Source organism: Portunus trituberculatus, chromosome 11, assembly GCF_017591435.1.
Source record: "Portunus trituberculatus isolate SZX2019 chromosome 11, ASM1759143v1, whole genome shotgun sequence".
NCBI lineage: Eukaryota > Metazoa > Arthropoda > Malacostraca > Decapoda > Portunidae > Portunus > Portunus trituberculatus.
The window spans coordinates 1,750,836-1,756,863 of record NC_059265.1 but is presented as its reverse complement, the minus strand read 5'-3'; the positions used below and the strand labels follow the sequence as shown (position 1 = coordinate 1,756,863).

The window sequence follows — 6,028 nt, the reverse complement described above, 5'->3', positions numbered from 1 at the left end:
AACTTTGTAGTAATGGAATATTCTCAGTGTGTCAAGAACAATTTGGAATAGTTTAAAGTTTGAAGAATCTCACCCACTGCTTAATTACGCCATCTTTGCCACAGCACAGCCACAACACATCCAGAGCAAGAACCCACAGTATAAAGAAGTGAAAAACTATTTGACTTACCCCAACAGCTAGGGAAAGAACCCTAAGGGAGCCTAACACAACACCCACCACCGTGCCAGCTTGGGGACTTGACACTTCAATGACCGCCTTCTCATGACCGTTGCTGCTGCTGGGCGGATCGAACACTGCTGAGGGGATGGTCCACAGGAGAAGATCTGGGCGACTCCACGCACTCGTCAACGTCTGAGGGTGGAGAATTACACTCTCAGAAACACAGATTTATTACAACTTGAGGATAGATTTACACGCATTCCAGGAACACATTCAACAATACATTGAGGAAAACTACAAAAAATATATCAGTACTCATGACAAATGCATATGGCAAGATTGAATAACACTAACTTCTTTAGGCTGCTGCTAAATGAAGGGGTGAAGGACTGATAAGTTTAAGAAGACAGACCGTAGAGTGACATTGACAGTTCAGGGAAGCCTCACCTTCACACTTGAACTTTCTGACACGAGTCTGTACCCTGCATGGCCGGCACTGGCAGTAGTATGACTCTCGAGTGTTGATGTAAACAGACTCACACACACCCTACATTCTTCTCCCGGCACTCCTCAATGCCACACAGCTGCACAAACTCATCCTGCCACAAGAAAGGCATTTGCTTCAGTACTGTCAAGTTGTGATTTTGTATTGTACTGTATACAATGTAAGAAAATCTGCAACTTTTATATGAAACAAAGGAGTTCAGGGCATGAGTTAAGCCTTGTGTGAGATACTGACAAAAGCAAGGCCTTATCCTCACCTCTCCGTTACTGCAGCAATCATTGATGCCGTCCCACATGCGCTGCTTAGGTATGCCACTGCCAGCACTGTGGAAGAACTGACTGAGTGATTGACTGACTGACTGATTGTTGTTGCACTTCCGTGCGGGGGTCGTCTGCAACTCTGCCACTATTCCACTCTGAGTGAAATGCTGGCTTTGTATTATAACATCACTATTATTCATGGTTTAGACTATTGTAAGGTAAATTTAGATTGACTAGATGGTGTTTTAAGAGAGAGAAACCCTAGCAGTAAGTTACCACAATGCAGTTCATCTTAGCTCTCCGTGTTTCCTTGAAATACAAGTAACCGACAAACAACAAAATTTACACTCCCACACAGACAGTCAAAGGTCCTCATTAATGTTACCTACAATAAGCAAGGTTGCTCAATTTCATCCACCTCTATATACATTGCGAATCGCATTAAATATTTGTCATTATTTTCATCTTAATGTTCCTCCGGCTTATGTACTGTGAATTAACCCCACCCACACACAAACCTACTCACTAAATGATCACTTCCAAATTGTCGATCGTGCTTACAAAATACCAAAACAATTGTTCAGTTTACTGTCCATATCAATTTGGAACACTGCTGAACCTACTATATTGGTCAACAATTTGAAATCATTGAACCTAGCTTTGTCAAATCCCCTTGGATACTGCCAACATGAAAAACCTCATAGTACCAATAAACGCACTTACAATTCAATACAAGCACACAGTATGCACCAATACTGACACCACACCACAAAACACACCATACACAACTGACACACACACAAACAACTTAAATCACTCAAAACTAACCCAAAACAGAAGGACACTTGTTATAAGGGCCCACTGACACTGAGCTAGCCTGTTGAGAGCCTCAAAACATACTGAAAAACCCAAACCCTCTTAAAAAACTCAATAACATCCCAAACACACTAAGAAAACACAGAACAGGTTAAAATATCTCCAAAATCACTAGAAACACCCAATATTTACTGAAATAACCCCCACACACACCCAAAAGACCACTAACACCCCCCCCACAACTTATAACATTCATAATAAACCCAAACCACACTCAGAACACCAACCAACCCCTCAAAGCTCTCCCAAACCACACTCAAACATGCTGATACTCACATACACCTCAATCCACTCTCAAAATACGTAAAATATACCTAAAAGATCTAACATATACTGAAAAAAAAAATGAACCCCAAAGCATACTTATAACACTCAAAACAGCCTGCAACACTAATGAACAAGCTTAAAATACCCCAAATCTATCTCAAAACCAACAGTATGCATTATAAAGAACCTTAGGATTAAAAGGGACACTTACCTAAATATTACACCTTGGCTTCTTCTCCTATTCCACCTTTATTTCTCATTTTTTCTTCATCCTTCTCCATTGATACTCCTTCGTCTTCCTCCTACTCCTTCCATCCACGCGTCTGAGCCTAGAAACACATCAAAACACTAGATATTAGACAAAATATTCAGGAAATGGAGGGTGACTTAAGTATTATGGCTTTCCTGCTGTTCCTTTTCCTCTTCCCTTTCTCCTCTTCCTCTTTATCCTCCTTTATTTCAAGTTTCTTCCTCTTTCTGCTACAATTATCTATACACCTGAACCTAGAAACCCAATGAAAACACGTAGAAACTACTAGTTATTAGTTCAAAATGACTTTTAGAAAAACGAAGCCACGGCCAAATGCTTGTTATTTTATGACGTGATAAATACTTCAACTAATTTTCAAAATATCAAAATATCTCCAGCTTAACTGGTTTTAAAAGGTTTAAATTAAGTACGTTAAAAGTACAAAAACATTTTAACCCATAAATCTCTTATAAAGTCCTGTAAAGTCCAGCCATATTCAATTATCGAAATTTATCACATTTCAGGAAAATGAGCTATCTTTTTAGGGCATTCTACAGCGTGTTAGACCGAGAAGCAGAAACGTGAGCAAATAAAATAAAGAAAATAAGAGCTTTTACAACAGCACCAAACACCATTTCAAAGTCCACATATTTCACTCAATAGATTGATTTCACACTTAAAGAGGACAGGCACTTTTGCTACCATAAAGGCCCACTTATACCTTGAAATGAAAAAGCTCAAAATTCCAGGTGGGAAATTTTGAGCGTTAAAAAGCCTTTAACATACGCCATAAAACACCACTAAACACCACATATTTACCCAGCACAGGCGCGGAACACACTTCAAACACAACGAAACATTTATAGAAACCATAAAAACATACCATGGAAGCGTAATATTAGCGTCAGGAAATATTCGAAAAAAAGTATTTGACCCAACTGGCTGGTGACGGGTGGGTGAGGGCGGGTGTAGGGTGTAGGCTAGGGGACCGAAGGGGGAAGCGGCCTGGAGGCAACACCGGCGGGAGATCCATATATAGCCTTTATCATCTCACCAAACCAAAATTAAGCCACACAGAGAAATTTTGACTAGACTAAATTAAATAGTAGACTGGTGGCTACCTTGTGACACATGTTTGGCCGAGGGTAAGTGAAGGAAACAAATATGAGAGGGTAATACAGACGTTTTGCTCTTTTAAGGCTCCTTATACCATTACTTAAAAATATTTGCGTACTGTTTTCACTCTCATATGTAAAGAAAACCTAACATTACGTGAATAGCCTTATAAATACCTTTAATAGACGAAGATTAGGCAGTGTGGTGAAGGCTTTCGGTTTTTCAAACTGATTGCCTCTTGGTGCTCTTTGAAAACTGTCGGTAATATTGCAACAATTGTCGGTATTTGTGTGTGTGTGTGTGTGTGTATGTGCAACACTGTCAGTGTGTGTGTGTGTGTGTGTGTGTCTGTTGTGCGTGTGCTGTGTGTGTCTCTGGGTGTGGATGTGCATGGGTCAGTATAGCCCACCGCCACAACTGTGTTCACCACCACCACCTAGAAGACTGCCGTAGCCGGAACTTATCTGTGAAGTCAGGACGCATGTATATATGTTTATGATAACTATCTGTTACTAAATCTCTTATCAATGAGACACTATACATATACAAATACCACATGTCGATTTATTGGTTATTGTGACATCTTCCTCTTCGTTATCGTGTCCAGCTTTTGTTATTTGTCAAAGCAGGAAATATTAAATTGTATCTTGTTGTACAGCGAGTGTTGGCAACCCAGCGAGGCAATAAACAAGGTGCTTAAAAGGCAGACTGTATTATTTTCTCATTCTCCATTTCTACCGCCTGATATACGAGTATTTCTGACAATAAACCAGGGTGACAGGACACTAAGTAGAGGAATATAGACTTTTTCTTTCTACATACACATCTATTATTAATTATATACGAATTTATTGACTTATCTATCTGCCTGCCTATCCATCTATCTGTTTGTATTTGCCCAACTGTCCATTTACATATCTATCAACCCATCAAATTACCCGCTTATCCATCTATCTTCACACAAGCATATAAATACCCACCACCCACCACCAACACCACCACAACCACTGCCAGTTCCCGCATCTGCCCATTCAGTCAGTTAGCCAAATAGTCAGTCAGCCAGATAGTCAGTCATTTAGTTAGTATTTTATTCATTTAAATCAGTCAGTCAGTCAGTCAGTCCAAAATGTCAGTCAGTGAATCTATTAGGTAATCTATCCATCAATCCGTCAATCTTTCAGCCACTCAATCAATCAATATTCACGATGCAAAAAACAAACACACCCAAAACCACCAAATACCACCACCACCACCACCAATACACAGCCACTGACATCATCCCACCAACACGGATACAATACTAACGGGATTGTACCCATTTTGCCTATCCGCGTGGTGTATCATCGTTGAGTGATGCAACAGTGTCATTCAGTTTGTTCCTGACCGTAGATGAGTGCAAATGTGCAGTTGTCTGGGACGTTTAGTTTTATTCATGAACATCAATCAATAAAAGGAAAAATGAATGACGGAGTTGGTGGGTGTCTACATATTTGTAATGAAACAATACTGTGTTGACTGACTTGAAATTCCAGCATGTGACGGAACTGTATCAAAACGTGACAAGGATACACACAACTGATTTTGTGTTTGTCTGCAATTGGGGTCAAAATTGCAACAAATATTCATGCCCGTCCACGACAACACTGAACATGCAACTGGACGATCCCCCCTCCCCCACACACACACACACACACACACACACACACACGAAGGTTTGGTTGTGTATCATTCCTTTGAGATGACGCCAAAATACCGAAAAATGGCGGATGGAACCCGTTGCGTAACTTTGTGTCATATTTTGACACGCAACGGTGAAGCACTATCCTGTCAACACTGCTACGCAACGGTGATCCGATACGTGGAAATGCAACAAGTGTGTACACGCCTTAATTAAAACACAAACAATATTCATACACAGTGTTACACCCGCAACCCGACCCCGCCCCTCCACCGCTCCTCTGGTCCCGCGGCAATTGGGCCAGAACCATGACTCTGGGCGGGTCCTTCAAATTTTTCCAAATGAACTTTGGTGGTTGGTGGTGGGGACAACGAGGAGTGGAGTGAGTGAGTGAAAAGGGTGAAAAGGGAAGGAAAGAAAAAGAAAGAAAAAAAAAAATATCTTTCGAGCACAACATTTTCCTCTCTCCCCCACCCCGGTTGTGTCTGGTGATGAAATGGGTTGGTGTGGTGGTGGTGGTGGTGGTGGTGGTGGTGGTGATCAGTTGCCAAATGAAAATATTCTACGTCACCAGCTCCACCTTGAAAAGTCGCTCCAGTTTGGTCATTACCACAGACCCCTGATGGAAAGTTTGAAGCTTCCCTAGTCAGCCCATGACGTTGCCCGCAGCCGCCTCATTAATATAACGAAGTGACTCAAGACACTGGAGATCCACGTGATGAGAGAAGAGTGGCGAGAACTGAAGTGACAGGACAGCAGCACCTCCTGCTTGCGTTCACGTGAGCCTATTCTCGCTGGTTGGGCACGTGGTAAGGAACCAGTGAGCATGGCGGGAATCAGTGAGCGTGGCGGAGCCTGATCACATGCGTGTTATGCCATTAATTAAACTCGATTGGACACAGTGATATCGTAGCGA

The 6,028-nt window shown here is 41.6% G+C and overlaps 1 protein-coding gene and 1 long non-coding RNA gene across 2 annotated transcripts in view; one reads left to right on the top strand and one right to left on the bottom strand.

Moving 5' to 3' along the window:
• Positions 1 to 6,028, top strand: part of LOC123502283 — a 277,707-nt gene that overhangs the window by 179,140 nt on the left and 92,539 nt on the right. The window lies entirely within an intron of this gene.
• On the bottom strand, positions 321 to 1,084 carry LOC123502349. Its single transcript, XR_006673965.1, has 3 exons — positions 922 to 1,084; positions 608 to 759; positions 321 to 352 (listed from the first exon to the last, which is right to left on the bottom strand). It is a non-coding gene; the product is annotated as an uncharacterized LOC123502349 (long non-coding RNA).